Below are 19,686 nucleotides of genomic sequence, written 5' to 3'. Positions count from 1 at the left end.
TTTTTCGAGACAGGGTTTCTCTGTGTAGCCCTGGCTGTCCTGGAACTCACTCTGTAGACCAGGCTGGCCTCGAACTCAGAAATCCGCCTGCCTCTGCCTCCCGAGTGCTGGGATTAAAGGCGTGCGCCACCATGCCCGGTTCCTCCCCCCTTTTAAAGTACAGTTTCATTAGTAGTTTATTACATAAAATTGTATGTATAGGGTCCAAAGGACTGTCTTAGACAATTAAAAAGCACATGTAATTAAAATTTAACAATAAGAACTTAAAATTTATAGTACAGTCCTTAAAATCAAAGACTAGTTAAAACTGAATGTAGTTCTATCAAGAACTAGATATTAACTCTGCGTGCATAGTGTCACCTAAAGTTCTATGAAAATATAAAATATTTCAATGAAAGTGATTATATCTGGGACAAACATCATTGGCTTCAAAACTTGACACTAAAGGAATTTCCAATCAACACATGTTCAGAGCCTTCATCCAGTAAGCACTATTATAATTCCATCCAGAGATCTTGAATCTTCAGGTGTATATGGTATAATTTGCTGTTGTGACAGTGGTATAAAACATCTCTGATGCATAGTTAGGACACATCCTGACATCTTTTAAACAGAGTTTCATCTACATCACAGAGACCTTTCCTCCCTTTAAACCTTCACTTAACATCCCTTTGCTCTTTTAAATTTATCGTCTCTTCTCTTTTTCATTAATTGTTGTTATGCACATGCAAGTGTGAACATGCATGCATGTGTGTGAATGCATATGCGTTTGTGTGTGAATGTGTGTGTGTGTTGGTTCCTAGAGACATAAATATAGCCTGCTCAGTCTGTATAATGCCACCATTTGGTATTGAATAACCAACCAGTATGCTCATTCCTAGGGAAGACTCTCTCCCGCTCTCATCATTCCTCATTTGCCTGGCATTATTTGAATAGAGCTGGAGCCTTGTAAGCTTTTTTTTTTTTTTTTTTAGTGTAAAATATAGATAAAATGTGCCATCTTAACCATTTTTAAAGTGCATTGTTCTAGGGCACTGAGTAACTTACATCTTGTACAATAGTTATCACCAGGAATTTCCAGACCTTTCTCCTCTGAAACTCTTTAACTGAAACTCTGCGCCCTTTAGACACAAATTCCTCATTTCCATTTATGCTCACCCATGGCAGCCTACTTTCTGTCTCTATGAATTTGGCTTCTCTAGGAATATCACGAAATAGGAACCATACAGTGTTTGTTATTTGTGAATAGCTTCTTTCACACAGAAAAAGGTTGATTCATGTGTAGTATCTATCAGAATTTTCTTCTTACTTAAGTCCACTGACTACATATACATTTTACTTATCAACGCATCATTCTATTACTGAGCTGTGGCCTCTGCCTTCATTTTCATTCTTTCAATTTAAGACAGCTTCCCAATGTGGCTCTGAAGTCACCATAGCCCTAGCAGTCCTTGCACTTGCAATCTTCTAGTCTGAGCGTCCTGGGTATGAGTGGTTATAGGATTATGCCACCAGGCCTGGGCAGTTTCTCATTTTCTAATGAGTTAGTTTTGTTGCATTGCAAGAATTTATGTTCTGGATACTGACCTCATACCACAAGATTTGCAAATATTTTCTCCTATTTCATGGACTACCATCTTACTGTTAAAGTATCCTTTCATGCTCAATGTTTTTAATTTTCATTACATCTAACTTAGTCTTTTTACTGAAAATCACTGTTAAATCCAACGTCATGATACCTTCCTTCCATTATTTTTTTCTTCCAATTGTTACTCAGTTTACAGATTTTCCTTAACTTACTTCTATAAAATAAGTGGTTAACTGTGCGACTTTTCTCACCGCTAAGATCAAATTCCTGACAGAAGCAATGTAAAGAAAGATAGATTTACTTTGGTTCACAGTTTAGAAGATGTGGTGAGCTATGGCAGAAGAGTCACAGTGAGCGGCTGGGGCTGAGATGGCAGGAACTTGTGGCCCAGGTTGTTCACACTTAGACCGGAAGAAGAGTGCTTGGAAAGAGCCTTCCACCTCAGTGGCTCACTGTCTAATCTTCCCTTCCTAAAGGAGGCCACAATTTCCTGAAATACTGCCATCGGCTGGGGACCAAATATTCAAATGAGTGAGACTGTAAGAGACATCCAAATGACAACATAAGGCAAAGAGAAAGGGAAATGCATTTTACTTCATATGTCCCCCCTCTTCACTGATCCATGGTGAGTCTGGGGAGTGATTCTTGTCAGATTCTGAGTCCTGATTATTCTTCCTTAAGACAAAAAATTAGAGTTTTTCTGTACATTAAATGATCGTTTCATTTTGCCAAATTCTCATACCATACCAGAAAAACTGAGGCTACTGTGTCCTAGTCAAAAAAGTTAAAATTCACTGATCTAATTTTTCAGTTTAAGATTTCACAGTATATTTGCTTTGACTGCCTTAAAAAGAACCTTGCCTTAAACATATCAACATCAAAAAAGTTATTTAGAAAAAATTCTTCTCCAGGGGTCCCCTGCCTATTTCTATGATCTACAGATATGGCTTTCTGAAAATAAAGCCAATACCCTTAATGTACAAACACTTTAGCAATCACACTAATACAATTTTATTTTTTCAAAAAACACATACTCACACATAAATCATGGTATATGAGAACTTCTCTATCTTTTCCAATTAATGTTCAATATATATACAGGAGTAGTTTTGAATGTTAGGCCTCCACACAATCTTGACTAAGAGTTTCCCTAATGGGCCCCACAGAGCCTAGATCAAGGCTCCTGTGACAATATTTCTGCATCCCCACAGAACAATTCATTCAAATGCTTATCTTGCCCAGTTCCCTTATCTTCATAAAAGGCCAGTAAGTTTTCCTATGGACAGCAACTATTCATGATCATTCCCACATGTAGTAAATATAAAGACAGCTAGTTGTTTCCTTTTTTTTTTCCTCCACAAGTATTAATTACAATCAAGAGTTAAATCTGCAAAATACAATGGTGGATGGTATTATTCATTTGTCAGTTAACAAGCTAGAAGAGTACATTTCTATCAGTTTTTTCACAACATACTTCAACTGCTATCTGTCTCTTTCACACAGATGACTACACTCCTCATATTTTGACCACGCACTCGTGCATAGAGATGTCTTGTTTTATTTGTTGAAAGTAAAATGTAAGTAGTTCAGTTCATTGAAGTAATTTGGAGGATCTAAAAAGAACCAAATCTGTTTTTGTATTTAAGAAATTATCCTTTACTATGATAAGTCACTCTTTTCAGGTACATGATGTATTACTGATAATTGCAAAGAAGCCAAGATAAACAAACAAACAAACAAATTCAAATAAACACCTTGGTTCTCCATGACAAATCAGACAGCTCACACAAAATACCTTCACATGCACTAGAGTAGGTTACTTACAACAGAAATTCAGTGTTTTACTTAATAAATTATTGATATTTCCTTAATATATAATTCTCTCAGACCAAGGAACCTAAGGTTGGTTTATCTACATATGAGTCATATCAAACACAGACATGTTTCATGAAAAAAAGCATTTCTAAATATGCATATGACTGCCCATTAAAGGCTGTCTCACACACACACACACACACACACACACACACACACATCCATCTATACATATCTATGCTGAAATGGTTATATGACATATATTTGTTATTATTTAAAAATAGCTTAAATACAACCCTTGGCAATAGGCAAATAAACCCCTTGGTGGTGGTGTTATTCTTAGGTCAGGGGCAGAGCAGATGGCAGTCCTTTGTTCATCCTAGCTTGATGCCTGGCTTAGTAGCCAAAGCTGTCTTATGCCTAGGACTCATAAAAATAAAATCAAATCTGATCAAATCCAGGCAACACGGATGAGGAAGACAGATAGAAGCCTGTGGATCACCATCCCACGCACAGACCTACCCTACAATGCACAGCACAGGTGGGCCATAGATACCTGGTTGCTGCCATGTCACTCAGCATAGATAGAGGATATCATTCAAGGGCCCACCAGCTTTGTGGCTAGCCAGCAGCAGGAGGCATCACAATGTGCAAGTATGTGGCAGTTAGATGGAAGAGAAGAGGAGCAGTTAGAATATTATGAAGAGAGATGGAATTGGAGAGTTGAAGGTGGAGAAGAGTACCCTGTAGTGAGTGTCAAGCCGTGCCAGCAGGGGCCATGGTGAGGTCCCAGCCCAAATTGCCCTAGGGGCCATGTCTGAGTCCTTAGCTCATATTGGCACTATAGAACATGGGAATGTTCCTGATGGGGTAGCCACTGAGGAACAGGTATATGTCTAGGGGTTGTGAATAACTGGCCCTGCCCTCACTGGATACAGCAGTCTGGAAAGCTGGCCCCATTTCTACCAGCAGCAGGACTAGGGAGAGTGGGCCATGAACCTTGTCCAGGCAGCACAGTGAAGCTGTCCCTAGTGGCTGCAATATGGGTAAACTGGCCCGAAGGTGGTGAGTGTGAAAGTTGACCCAGCCATTCCTCTGCTGTAGAATGGCATGGGCATAGAGGCGATGCCCCCTACAATACCGCAGGTCATTAAGAAAGCTGCCCACAGGGCCATGAGAACAAAAAAGCTATTCCTATCCATCACCAGCTACAGCACTTGGGAGAGCAGGTCCTGCACCTTACCTAGACAGAATAGCAGAACTGATCCTAGTAGCTGGGGCGAGAGTGTGGGAAAGTTGGCCCCACCACTCCTCTGGTGGAAGGTGGCACAGGTGTGAGGGTGATCCGTCATCCTCACCACCTGCAGCAAGCTGTCTGGTGAACTGGCTCTGGGATCATGAGAGTAGGTGGCCTGGCCCTGACCCTCACCGTTGTAACACTCAATATTGGGCCCTGGACCTCCAATGGGCAACACAGTAGAGCTGGCCCTGGTAGAGGGGGTGCAGGTAAACAGACCCTAAGGGCAAAGGCACTGAAAAGCTAACCCACTATTCCTCTGCAGTGAGTGGTGTGGGTGCTGGGATGACGCCTCCCTCAGCAATCCTCACCACTGGGGCAGTCAGAAGAACTGGCCTCAAGAGTCATGAGAGTAGACAAGTTAGACTGCCCCTCACCAGTTGCAGCACTCAGGAGAGAGTGCCCTCACCTTGCTTGGGCAGCACAGTAGGGCTGACACTGGTTGAGAGTCCAGGAGAGCTGACCCCATCACTTCTCTGACTTGAGGTGGCATAAGTAATACCCTCACCCCCTTGCTCCTTACCCCCTGCCCTGAGGTAGTGAGAGCAGGTGGGCTGACCCTGCCTTTTCACTGGCTATAGCACTCAGGATAACAGGTCCTGCATCTCATCTGGGTAGCACAGTAGAATTGGCCCTGGTGGAGTAGGCACAGGCTAGCAGGTCCTGAGGGTGACATCAAGGGAGCTGGCCAAGATGCTCATCTGGCATGAGGTGGTGAGTTGATGCAGGAGTGATGCACTTCCCCTCCCCCCTCACCACTTTCAGTAGCCAAGAGAGCTAGCTCTAGGTCACGAGAGAAGAAGACCTAGCTCTGTCCCCTCACTAGCTACAGCACATGGGACAGCAGGCCCTGCACCTTGCCTGGGAACACAGTGGGGCTGGTCCTGATGGCAAGGCCTCTGTGAGCCAGCCCTGAAAAAGCAGGAAAGCTGGCCCAGCCCCTCACAGGCTGCAGCACTTGGGAGAATGGACCCTGCACCTTAACTGGACAGCACAGTGGAGCTGGCTCAGGAGGCATGGGTGCAGGGAGCCAGCCCTGAGGACATGAGAGCAAGAGCTGAATCTGCCTCCTGCTGATGGTGGCATTGGACAGCCTAGCCAGAGCACTGCTTGAGAGCTCATCTTGGGAGAGCCAGACAAGCTCAGTCGCCAACCAGGCCCAGATCCACAGCTCTCAATTGGTCCACCCCAAAATCTCCATCATCTGTGAATGGTTGGAACACATGAAAGGGCCAGTCCTTCTGTTCCAAAGCTGCAGGATCTCCATGACACTGGGCAACAGCAAGTAACTGGAAGGAGTCTGGATAGGATCCAGTACTGATGATGTCACAGAAGCCAGAGGTTTTGAACCAGACCAATGACTCGCTGAAATGAACATTTGCAAATGAAGATGTGCAGACAGAGGATGTACTGTGGGACAGACTGCGACACACTACAGCTTTCACATAGGGCTGTTTTGTAAGCTTTGCTTGGTGGCTGATGCTGGTGTAGTTTGTGCGTGTTCTATTTGGGGAGAGGATCCAAGGGTGACAGGTGGATATGAGGGGACAGAAGATGAGTAGGACTAGGGTGAATGATGTGGAACTGAGAAAGAATCAATAAAAAGTTTAAAAAACAAAAACAAAACAAAAAACTGAAAGCCAACATCAACATGAAGTGACTGAATTCGAAATGTCTAGGCTCAAGTTATTTCAGGTCCCAAAACCCTATTTAACTCCCATTCCTCTTCAGAAATATTTCTATACCACCACAAGTTCTTAGCAGCAAGGTCAATTCCAGGACTGTGAGAATTAAATTAGGATGAGCTCCTGAGTCAGGAAAGGGACACCAAGAGTATTAATGATCCTGTTGGTGGAGTCTAAGTTCAACCAGCTCCTGAGCATTGAAAACTCACCTTGTGTCCAGCTCCCCTCTACCCCAGAGACATTTTTACCCTCAGGAGTTCTGACACCACCAAGCTCACAGGTGAATTTCCTCCCACCCCAATACATGGCCTAACTGGGATCCCCTGGGACCCAGAGGATGCAGGATCTCCTGCCCTGCCTGAGACACACATTCCTTCCAGCTCACAACTGTGCCTGGGAGCAGATTATGTGCTCCAGCACCCATCCACCCATACTCAGAGTCAGCTTCACACCTACAGTCAGCTTAACTCCCAGGAGGTCTGCCATAGCCAGGCTCACAGATCAAGTGCTCCAGAGGCCTTCCCACACCAAGAGACAGCCTGACCCAAGAAAGCCCAACATGACCAGGCTCATAGGAGGGACAGGGCCCAGTCAGAGACAACAAGGCCAGCTAACCAGAGATAACCAGATGGTAAGATGCAAGCCTAAGAACATAGGAACAGAAACCAATAACACTTGGCAATGTCAGAACACAGTTTTCTCACTACAGCAGACCCTGAATACCCTAACACACCTAAAAAGCAAGATTCTCACCTAAAATCCCATCTCATGAAGATGATAGAGGACCTTAAGGAGGAAGTAAATAACTCCCTTAAAGAATATCAGAGAACACAGGTAAAGAGGTAGGAGTTCTTAAAGAGAAAACACATAAACCAATTAATTAAAGAAATACAGACAAACACAATCAAACAAGTGAAGGAATTGAACAAAACCGTCCAGGCATAGAAGATCTCATAGAAAACATTGACACTGCAGTCAGAGAAAATACAAAGTACAAAAAATTCCTAACCCAAAACATCCAGGAAATTCAGGACACAATGAAAAGACCAAACCTAAAAATAATACATATAGAAGAGAATGAAGATTCCCAATTCAAGGGTCAGTAAACATTGTCAACAAAAATCATAGAAGAAAACTTCCCTAACCTAAAAAAAGAGATGCCCGTAAACGTGCAAGAAGCCTACAGAACGACAAATAGATTGGACCACAAAAGAAATTCCAAATGCACAGAACAAAGAAAATATTAAAAGCAGTAAGTGAAAATGTCAAGTAACATATAAAGGCAGACCTATCAGAATTACACCAGACTTCTCAACAGAGACTCTAAAAGCCAAAAGATGTTGGGCAAATGTCATATAGTCCCTAGGAGGACATAAATGCTACCCCAGGCTACTATATCCAACAAAACTCTCAAATACCATAGATGGAGACATAAAGACATTCTATGACAAAACCAAATTTAAACAATAACTTTCCACTAAACCAGCCCTACAGAGGATAACAGAAAGAAAACTCCAACACAAGGAGGAAAACTACACCCAAGAAAAAACAAGAAATTAATCTCCTCATCACAAATCCAAAAGAAGAGAACAACACAAACATAATCCCACCTCTAACAACAAAAATAACAAGAAGCAACAATCATTGGTCTTTAATATCTCTCAACATCAGTGGATTCAATTCCCCAATAAAAAGGTCATAGGCTAATAAAACTGGCTATATAACTGGACCCAGCATTTTGCTGCATACAGGAAACACACCTCAGTGACAAAGACAGACACTACTTCACAGTAAAAGGCTAGAAAAAAATTTTTTCCAAGTAAATAGTCCTAAGAAAAAAGTTGGAGTAGCAGTTCTAATATCCAATAAAATAGACTTCAAACAAAAGATATTAAAAAAGACAGGGAAGGACACTTCATATTCATCAAAGGAAAAACCTAGCAAGATGAACTCACAATTCTGAACACCTATGCTTCAAATGTAAGGGCACTCACATTTGTAAAAGAAACGTTACTAAAGCACACATTGAACCTCACACAGTAATAGTGGGAGACTTCAACACCCCACTCTCACCAATGAACAGAACATGGAAACAGAAACTACACAGAGACACAGTGAAACTTACAGAAGTTATGAACCAAATGGATTTAATAGATACCTACAGAACATTTCACCCTAAAACAAAAGAATTCTTCTCAGAATGTCATGGTACCTTCTCCAAAACTGACCATATAACTGGTCACAAAACAGGCCTCAACAGATAGAAGATTGAATCAATCCCATGCATTCTATCAGATTGCCATGGACTAAAGCTGTCCTTAATAAAAATAAAATCAACAGAAAGCCCAAATATTCATGGAAGCGGAACAACTCTCTACTCAATGATAGCTTGGTCAGGGAAGAAAAAAGGAAGGAAGGAAGGAAGGAAGGAAGGAAGGAAGGAAGGAAGGAAGGAAGGAATTAAAGATTTTTCTAGAATTTAACAAAAATGAAGGCACAGCATACCTAAATTTATGGGACACAATGAAAGATGTGCTAAGAGAAAAACTCATAGCTGAGTGTCTTCAAAAAGAAATTGGAGAGATCCTATGCTAGCAACTTAACAGCACATCTGAAAGCTATAAAACAAAGAGACTCAGCTGAAATCCACCAAGTAGAAACAAAGAGAACTATACAAAGAATCACAAAACAGGGAGCAGCTTCTTTGAGAAAATCAACAAGATAGATAAACCCTTAGTCAAACTAACTAAAGGGCACAGAGACAGTATCCAAATTAACAAAATAAGAAATGAAAAGGGGGGCTGGTGAGATGGCTCAGTGGGTAAGAGCACCCGACTGCTCTTCCGAAGGTCAGGAGTTCAAATCCCAGCAACCACATGGTGGCTCACAACCATCCGATCACGAGATCTGACTCCCTCTTCTGGAGTGTCTGAAGACAGCTACAGTGTACTTATATATAATAAATAAATAAATAACTCTTTAAAAAAAATTGGATGAAGTAAAAAAAATTTAAAAAAAAAAAAAGAAATGAAAAGGGAGACATAACAACAGAAACTGAGGAAAATTAAAAAAAAAAAATCATCAGATCCTACTACAAAAGCCTATACTCAACAAAACTAGAAAATTTAGATGAAATGGATGATTTTCTAATCAGATACCAGGTACCAAAGTTAAATCAGGACCAGATGAATCATATAAACAATCCCATAACCCCTAGGGAAATAGAAGCAGCCATTAAAAGTCTCCCAACCAAAAAAAAAAAAAAAAAAAAAAAAAAAAAAAAAAAAAAAAAAGCCCAAGGCCAGATGGTTTTAGTACAGAATTCTATCAGACCTTCAAAGACCAATACTTCTCAAACTATTCCACAAAATAGAAAAAGAAAGAACACTACCTAATTCATTCAATGAAGCATCAGTTACACTGATACCTAAACCACACAAAGACCAACAAAGAAAGAGAACTTCAGACTAATTTCCCTTATGAATATCAATGCAAAAATACTCAATAAAATTCTCACAAACCAAATTCAATAACACATCAAAATGATCATTCACCATGATCAAGTTGGTGTCATCCCAGGGATGCAGGGATAGTTCAATATATAGAAATCTATCAACATAATCCACTATATAAACAAACTCAAAGAAAAAAAACCCACACAATCATCTCATTAGCCGCTGAAAAATGCCTTTGACAAAATACAACATCCCTTCACATTAAAGGTCTTGGAAAGATTAGGAATTCAAGGCACACACCTAAACATAATAAAAGCAATATACAGCAAACTAATAGCCAACATCAAATTAAATGGAGAGAAACTTGAAGACAAGGCTGCCTACTTTCTCCCCATCTATTCAATATAGTACTCAAAATTCTAGACAAAGCTATTAGACTACAAAAGGAGATCAAAGGGAGACAAATTGCAGCAGAGGATTGCTTTATCTGGCATCAATGGGAAGGGAGGCACTTGGTCCTGTGGAGGCTTGTTGCCCCAGTTTAGGGAGATGCTAGAGGGGTGAAGTGGTAGTGAAGGAGTACCCTCTTAGAGGCAAAGGAGAGGGGGCACAGGCTGGGGTGGTTGAGGAGGGAAGACTGGGAAGGAGAACAACATTTGAAAGGTAAATAAATAAAATAACCAATTAATTAAAAAAAACTTTTTATTAAAAAAAAAAGAAAAAGGAAAAAAGAAAACTCACCCTGTATTTGGCATCCCAGCATTTTTACCTCAAAGTGACAGCTACTAGGAAGGAATCTTATCTGTCTACTGGAGCTTAAAAAGACTAGAGAAAGAAATAAAAAGAAGGAAAAAAGAGAAAAGAAAGAAGAGCGGGTAGAAAAAGAAAGGAAAAGGGTCATAACTGGAACAGAGAAGAATAGCTAGAATTGATTGCATAGCTATCATCTCATTTGGTAGAAATCTTTTTAATTGTTACTAAGCTGAAGTCATAATTTCTTATTTTGGTACAGAATTTATTTTGATGCAAAATCAGGGTTCTCATTAGTATAAATTTCTTCTATTGATATGAAAAGTTTTAAAGTACAGGGCTTAGACCCAGTCTTTCTATAACTGTTCTTATAAACTGATCTGAGATGTTTAAGCCTATGAGTTAAGGGCCAAATAGCAAATTCATGGCTCTACGTTTACTGTTAGGATGTTTTCAGATATTTTAATTAGAAATAGCTGAGGGTAATTATGCACAACAGTCCGGATTACTTTACATAGATAGTTGGTTTTCAAAAACGTCAGAAAACCACAGAATGTGACATTTAATGGTATTTATTCACTTGTTGTTGAGACAAATCTGCTCCTAACAGTTTCCCATTTGTGGATTCAAAGAAGCAGCTGAGCATCTATACCTGCAGGTGAGGCTGTACATTGTGGCTAGGTGGCCACTGAGCAAACTTTGCCAATCTCTCATGCAGACCTGTACTGTTCTTGAAAGGACACAATTTACAGGTTAGAACAGCTTAGTTCTGCTGAGACAGAATAGGCTAGTCCTTGGTAACTCATGTTTTTCAAAAGTCTGTTACATGATCCTGGGCCAGAAGGCTGAAGATAGATGCTCCAACTTTCTGACTTACTAGGGCTGTATAGGTAGGCAGCTGTCTCTACAATTTGTCTCAGTTCTGGAAATTGTATTAGGCTTTCTATAGTTTCAAATAATGTTGGTCATTCTCAGATTTCTGATGGAGTTGAAAGTCTACTCATGGTCTCAGAGCCAACCCAGGCTATTTGCATTCAGAGAACAGATTTGAGAGAATAGTTTTCAAATGGCAGTCAATCTAAAGCCAGGACATAAGTCAGGTGTAGAATTATAAGCCTTTTAATTTAGGATAGATGACAGTGTTCTATTTTATTGACAAAAATGATGGACTGGGTGTTAGGTCTTTCTTGTACTTTATAAATTACAAAATGGTAATAGTTGTGCTCAATTAATATCTGAGATAAAAGAGTCTTTTAAGTGGTCAGAAAGGGAGAGGTGTTGTGGATAGTCCTGGGGTTGATTGTATTTTTATGCTAATTCCGTTGTCCTGGGAAGGGCTTCGAATGTGGAATGAGTCAAGTACTCAGGTGACTCCTTGTGAACCAATCCCATAATGAATAATAGGAGCCAATCACTGGGCGAGTAAGCAAGACTTCTGGGTTGGATAGGGAAAGAGAGCAAGCAGGAGGGAGAGAGGGTCTTTTTGAAATGGGGATAGTGAAAGGACAAGATGTAGCTGCTAGAGTTTCCCAATATCATGGTGGATCCATCAGGATTTTCCACCGGAGGAATCAGATTTAATAAAGCTTACAAGATTGGATTTTAGTTGTTGCGTCCAGAGATTGAGTTACCATTGTTTCTGAAGAAGAAAGGAAGAAAGAAAGAAAGAAAGAAAGAAAGAGAGAGAGAGAGAGAGAGAGAGAGAGAGAGAGAGAGAGAGAAAGAAAGAGGGAGGGAGGGAGGGAGGGAGGAAGGAAAGGGGGGGGAAGTAAAGGGGAAAAATTCCTCTTGATCTCTGGCCTTGCTAATATAAATGTCTATCAAGCAAGCCTTGGTTTATTCATGGGTTCCCTTCTACATTCCTTATGGCATTCAAGTTAATTGATTCTACCTCCATATGTGCATAGAAGTGGAAGGGGGATGAGACTGGAGAGATGGCTCAGCAGCAAAGAGTATCTGCTACTCTTGCAGAGGACCAATTCCATTTCCATCACCCACATGGTAGCTCATGACTGCCTATAACTCCAGTTCTGGCCTCAGTACATACATATGTACATACAATAAAAAAAAGTTTAAGTGAAAGAAGGAATCTATAGAAAGCTTCAATGTGGATTCGCACTAGTCAATACTTAACTGTACTTCAGAGAGGAGGTTGTGGAAGAACTGCCGTGCTGGAAAGAACTGTAGGAAGGAATAACTGTTCTTTGTCAAGCAAGCATCTTTTACAAATGACCCAAAAAGGATTATGAGATTATTGAGAGCCAAAGTTATGTTTTAAGTTTTAATTACTGTGCTTACCAGATCCATAAAACAAAAACGCCTCTAGCCAGTAAGCTCCTTATCAAGGACAGATACCTCCTGAGATGCTAGAGGCTGTCATCCACATTAGATAACAAGCCAAATGTTTTCACATCCCTGAACAAGTTTGGTTGACCCAACTGCACCAAATGTGCTTGGTCACATGTAGTCGGGAGTTACATAGGCAGGAAGCACATCTGGATGCATGCTTACCCCTGATTAGATGAACAGATACCCTTGTTGGTTTGCCTTTATAAGCACTTGGTCAACATAGCTCATAACCATTTTCTGGGAACTCCTGAAATGCTCTTGGCCAAAGGCCATCATCCTGGCCAGTATTAAGCTTGCCTCAAATTTGACTCAAAATTTTGGTAATGATCTTATTCTTTCCTGGAGGGATTAATAATTATAGAAATGATCATGTGTCTTTTATATGGGTTTGCTAGGATTATAAATTCCTTCTATACTGGCTTCAACTGATTCAACAAAACCCATAAATATGGAGGACACAAACTGCTTTATTCAAAACATTCACTTAAATATTGAGATGTGGATACAGCCCAATGACAGTGTTACTCAGCATGTAAAAGGCTCTAGATTAAATCCCTAACAACACTAAATAAATAGACAAATAAATAAATCCTGGTCTCATCAAAACCACCCTCATTTAAACATCTATTTAAAAACCTAGTGGCCTAATCAATTTAACACAAAACTGACTACTGTGCCAACTATTCTGATGTGTTTCCCATTTTCTCTCTACATATATCAACAAATTCTTCACACAAAATAAAAATTTAGGCATGCGAAAGTGTAAAACTGTGTTATGATTTAGACCTGGCATGTCCCTCCATGGTTCATGGGTTAAAAGCTTGGTGCCATCTGGAAACACTGTTGAGAAGTAGTGGAAACTCAGGAGGCAGGCTTGTTGTAGGAAGCAGGCCATTCCTTTGAAGAGTATTTTTGGCTTTCCTAGTGTTTTTTTCTGACTGTCCTCTCTCCCCTTCTACTCTCTCTCTTTCTCAGATGCCATGAGTAAGAGCAGCTCCACTGTGCCTTTGTTCCCTGCCATGATACCCTCCCTGTCTCAACACAGTTCTACAGAGAAGGAATAAGACTTCTAGACAGAATTCTCTGATACTGTTAACTAAAAAAATACTTCAATTTGATTTTCTTGGCATTTTGGCACAATGACAAAAAATTAACAAGCTGCTTGTCATACAGCAATATAATATGTAGAAACAATATCTTGTGTATTGTATGGATGCATCACCTGTTAATTAAAAAGCCTATGGCCAATGGCTTAGGCAGGAAATAAAAGTGGGACATCTGGCAGAGAAAAGGACTCTAGGAGAGAGCCAGGCACATACAGATTCACCCTGGATGATGTAACAAGATGGATGCATGGTACCTGAGCACAGGTAACCAGCCACAATGCAGAATGTAGGTTAAATGGGTTATCTTAAATTATGATTCTAGTCAGAAGAGCATAGCTATATGGTCAAGGTGTTTGTAAATATATTTTGAGTCTGTGTCTTATTTCTGGGAACATCGGGCTGGGAGGAAGAAACAGGCCTAACTTCTACAATAAAGATTTTAAAAGGTTATTATGAGGGATGCAGGAACTCCACCAGACCAGTAGCATAGGGTTACTTCTGGTCTGGGTTGATGCCCTGAGCAGACCTTGGGCCTAAACTCTGCAGCCAGTCCCACAACACCCAGAGGAAGCTCTACTCCCAGGCACTCTAACACGCCCAGGATCCCAGGATCCCTGGGGCCTGGTCACACCAAAATCTCAGGGTCTAAGACACGGCTTTATTCCCAGGAGCTCTGACACACCCAGGATGTCAGGATCACAGGATCCTAGAATCACAGAGACAGCTACACTCCGAAGAGTTCTGATGCAACCAGGATCTCAGAAAGGATAGGCTTCAGTCAGATATAGCGAGGGCAGGTAACACTAGCGAGAACCAGATGGTGGGAGGCAAGCATAAGAACATAAGCAACAGAAACTAAGGTTACTTGGCATCATCAGAACCCAATTCGCCCACCATAGCAAGTCCTGGATATACCATCACACAAGAAAAGCAAGATTCGAATCTAAAAATCACTTCTCACGATGATGATAGACTTTAAGAAGGACATAAATAATTCCCTTAAAGAGATACAGGATAACACAGGTAAACAGATAGAAACCCTTAAAGAGGAAAAACAAAAATTCCTTAAAGAATTACAAGAAAATACAATCAAACAGGGAAAGGAAATGAACAAAACCACCCAAGATCTAGAAATGGAAATAGAAACAATAAAGAAATCACAAAGGGAGACAGCCCTGGAGTTAGAAATCCTAGGAAAGAGATCAGGAGTCATAGATGCAAGCATCACCAACAGAATACAAGAGATAGAAGTGAGAATCTCAGGGGCAGAAGATACCATAGAAAACATTGACACAAAAGTCAAAGAAAATGCAAATTGCAAAAAGCCCCTAACCAAAGCACCCAGGAAATCCAGGACACAATGAGAAGACCAAACCTATGGATAATAGGAGTAGATGAGAATGAAGATTTTCAACTTAATGGACTAGTAAATATCTTCAACAAAATTATAGAAAAAAAGTTCCCCAACCTAAAGAAAGAGATGCCCATGAACATACAAGAAGCCTATAGAACACCAAATAGATTGAACCACAAAAGAAATTCCTCCCATCATATAACAATCAAAACACCAAATGCACTAAACAAAGATAGAATATTAAAAGCAGTAAGGGGAAAAGGTCAAGTAACATATAAAGGCAGACCTATCAGAATTACACCAGACTTCTCAACAGAGACTATGAAAGCTAGAAGATCCTGGGCAGATGTCATACAGACCCTAAGAGAACACAAATGCCAGCCCAGGCTGTAGCCTCCCCGAGCCTTGAGCAGGCTGACTCAGACCTATCCTGAGATACGTGAAATGAGACCACCTAGGGTGGAGTCTTCTGACCTAGATAGGTCTATTGTTCTGTCACCTGCGTTGTTACTCTCACTACCCGCTGAGAGGCTGAACCTGCCTTCCTGAGATATTCCTGAGATATCTGACAACTTGGCGACTGACAACCTGTCCATTGGCGACCCAGTGCTAACAATTTGGCAACACAGCATCAAGCAGCCTCGTATGGCAGGAGATGGGCCTTCCCCCTTTATCAGCTCAGACTCTTAGTAAACGCTGGGGACTTGATCAGAAGTCTGTCTTGGTCTCATTTCTTCTCTTGCCGTTTCCTCCCTTACAGCTCTGGCCTCCCTCTCAGGAACCCAGTTCCTGTGGCCACGGGCGGCTACACCAGGCTACTGTACCCAGCAAAACTCTCAATTACCATAGACAGATAAAATAAGATACTCCGTGGCAAAACCAAATTTACAGAAAATCTCTCCACAAATCCAGTCCTACAAAGGATAGTAGATGGAAAACATCAACACAAGGAGGGAAACTACACCCTAGAAAAAGCAAGAAAATAATCTTTCAACAAACCCAAAAGAAGACAGCCACACAAACATAATTCCACCTCTAACAACAAAAATAACAGGGAGTAACAATCACTTTTCCTTAATATCTCAACATCAACGGACTCAACTCCCCAATAAAAAGACATAGACTAACAGACTGGATACGTAATTAGGACCCAGCATTTTGCTGTATACAGGAAATGCACCTCAGTGACAAAGACAGACACTACCTCAGGGTAAAAGGTTAGAAAACAAATTTCCAAGCAAATGGTCCCAAGAAACAAGCTGGAGTAGCCATTCTAATATTGACCAAAATCGACTCAATAGAAACAGATGTATAAAAGTTGGGGTCATAGACAGATGCACATAGCACTTAAAATGAACAGAATGCCTAGAAACAAGCACTTATCTAGGACTAATTGGCTATTCTGGGTCTTTTGTTGTTCCATATCAAATAGAGGATTTTCTTCCTATTTATGTGAAGAATGAGATGAGGATGTTGATTGTGACTTCATTGAATCAGTAAACTGTTTTGGTAGGAAGGTCTTTCTTCACAATGTTAATTCTATCAAGCAATATGCTTGGGAGGTCTTCAAATTCCAGTATGTTTCTTAATCTCTTTTTTCACACATTTAAAGTTTTCATTGTAGAGGTTTTTTACCTCTTTTGTTAGGTATATTCTAAATATTTTATTTTATTTGAGAAACTGGGAAGAGGAGCGTGTTCTTTCTCAGCATGCTTGTTACCCATATGTATTAAGACTGGTAAATTTTGTAAGTCAATTATGTATCATAACACTTTGCTGAAATTATTGATAATTTCTACAAATTTTCTAGTCAAATTTTGGGAGTATTGTATATAATATAATCTTCAATTGAAAATAATTTGACTTAATATTTTCCCATTGTATCCCTTCTCTTGCCTTATCGCTCCAGCTAATGCTTCAATCACATTATGGATGAGCAGTAGGGACAGTGGGCAGTCCTCTCCCATTCCTGACTTTAATGGGGCTTATTAATGGTTTTATTTATTTAGGATGATATTGGCCATGAGTTTGTCATACATATCCTTTATCATGTTGGAATATGTTTCCTACAGCCCTACTTGTTCTAGGGCTTTTATGAAAGAATGCATGTTGAATTTTATCAAAGACTTTTTCTGCTTCTATTGAGATGATCATATGATTCTTATATTTTTTGTCCATGTATTTGGCTTATTACATTTATTTCTTATATATGTTTAAAAAAATAAAAATAAAATCAATGAAAAAAGAAAAAAAGGAGTCAAATTATAGTTTCATCTCTCTAGCTTGAGGGACAAACATTGGCAACTGAACTGAGTTCTGGTCTAGCAACAATTTTTGATGAAATGGTCAAATTTGGGGTGAATGGTATATTACTATTATTTATTGATTATAACCACTATGACTTCAGTATGGAACAGTTCTCAACGACTATGGAAAATTAAGTGTATTGTTACCATAGTTAAAATCACTTTTAAACTCAAAAAAGGTTATTACATGTTTAGCAATATTAGTAAGAATGAACTACTGCAAAACCTGTTGTCTGTATTTTTAAATTAGCATGATATGTAGACATCAACCCACAGATCTTCCTTCCCAGTTCGTCCTCATCTAAAGCAACTTGTTACACCCAAAACATGCCTTCTTGAAAGTACAGCTGCTGCCATGGTGTTTGTCTTTTTAGGTAGAATTTATTTAGAAGTCTGACTCAAGATAAAAAAATGATTTTTTTTAAAACTCTGGGAAACATCTTTTCAGGTCTTTCCATATTTTTATTTCTGATATATTAAATCTCCTCAGACAGTTAAATTTTTAAAGGCTTCTTTTCATAGAAGAAAAACAAAAGCTAGATAAAAGTAGCAACATATGTCAATTTAGAAAATAATTTAATAAAACTTGCTACAGATATTTAAATGGTTCCATTGCATTGTCTACTGTTTACTGTAACCCAAAACAAATGGGGTATAAAGAAAAGTTAAAAGATGTTTCTAATTTTCCAATGCAGATTTTAAAAAGAGGGACAAATATCAAGTGCCTCATTTATCTCTCCCATCATAAGTTTAAAACAAACATATGGCTAACTCACGATCTTATGACAATCTTTAGAAGGCATGTCCACTAACTCAGAAGTATCTAAGGCAATTGTGCCCAAATTGTTATCATCAGAAATTACCTGAGAGACTCCAACATTGAATGTGTCTAGGGTTCTACCCAGTACAGGTCTGATAATCCCTATTTTTTAAAAAATCTACACTAAGCACTATGGTAATAAATGGTACAATTCCATACTCTTTTTAAGGTACAAGTGGGGCCCTGGGACAAAGTTGCATAGTAAATGCTTATAAAATAAATAGGATCTTTTTTTCCTTAAGGGCTAGGAACAAAGTTTACTGCAAAGAGGTTCAAACTCCCAGAACCACAAGGGAAAAGATACATACATATACTACATACATACATACTTCTTATTTCAGTTATAAAAGGAGCTAGATAAAAAGTTATTTTTTCTTTCTTTCTTTCTTTTTTTAAGTATAGAATAGAGTTTGTTCAGGGCATGGGGAGGGGAGTTAAGAGGGTAGCAGAGGGAGAGAAAGGCAAAGAGAAGGAGAGAGTAGAGAAATGGGGGCTGGCCATGGCCACCTGGGGTGGGGGGAGTTGGGAATAAGGGGTCAAGAGGTAAGAGAGAGGCAAGAGTGTAAGGGGGTAAGAGCAAGTTATTTTTTTCTTAACACAGAAATCACAAGAGGAGATTTTTAAACAAAGTATTAGAAGCCAAATATAGCTATTTCAGTTTCAAGGAAGAATATCTGGCACTGAATTTCCTCTTTTTATAAAAAATAATTCATAAAATGAACCTTCCTAGCTGTGGTATTAAATAAACCTTCAGTCACCATTGGAACTCTTGCCATTTCTGCTACTGAAACAGAGACTAAAGAGATGGCTCAGTCACTAAGTGCTTGACCTGCAAGCATGAGGGCCTGAGTTCTATCCCCAGCATCCTCACAAAAGCCGGCTGCAGCTGCCTGTGCTGTAAGACCAGCGCTGCAGAGGTAGAAACAGGAAGATCCCTGAGGAGCTTTGGCCAGTCAGCCTGTCAGACTCAGTTAACTCCAGATTCAAGAAAGATCTTACCTCAAAAATTATGGTGGCAAAGGACTAACAAAAATACCCAATGTCAACCTTTGTGTGGGTAAACCCTCACATACAAATGCATGTGCATCCCTGTATACACACAGATGGATACACCATACACACACACACATACACAGGTGGGGGGGGGGTTAGTCAGGTGTG

At 39.9% G+C, this 19,686-nt stretch overlaps 1 protein-coding gene and 1 non-coding gene across 3 annotated transcripts in view; one reads left to right on the top strand and one right to left on the bottom strand.

Annotated features, from left to right (window-relative positions):
* Positions 1-19,686, bottom strand: part of Ankrd31 (ankyrin repeat domain 31) — a 161,506-nt gene that overhangs the window by 135,685 nt on the left and 6,135 nt on the right. The window lies entirely within an intron of this gene.
* On the top strand, positions 3,697-3,836 carry LOC115488230. Its single transcript, XR_003950743.1, has one exon. It is a non-coding gene; the product is annotated as a small nucleolar RNA SNORA48 (small nucleolar RNA).

This window comes from Mus musculus, chromosome 13 (assembly GCF_000001635.26).
Source record: "Mus musculus strain C57BL/6J chromosome 13, GRCm38.p6 C57BL/6J".
NCBI classification, from domain to species: Eukaryota; Metazoa; Chordata; class Mammalia; order Rodentia; family Muridae; genus Mus; species Mus musculus.
Note: the sequence above shows the minus strand (reverse complement) of the source record. Positions and strands in the feature narration are given on the sequence as shown.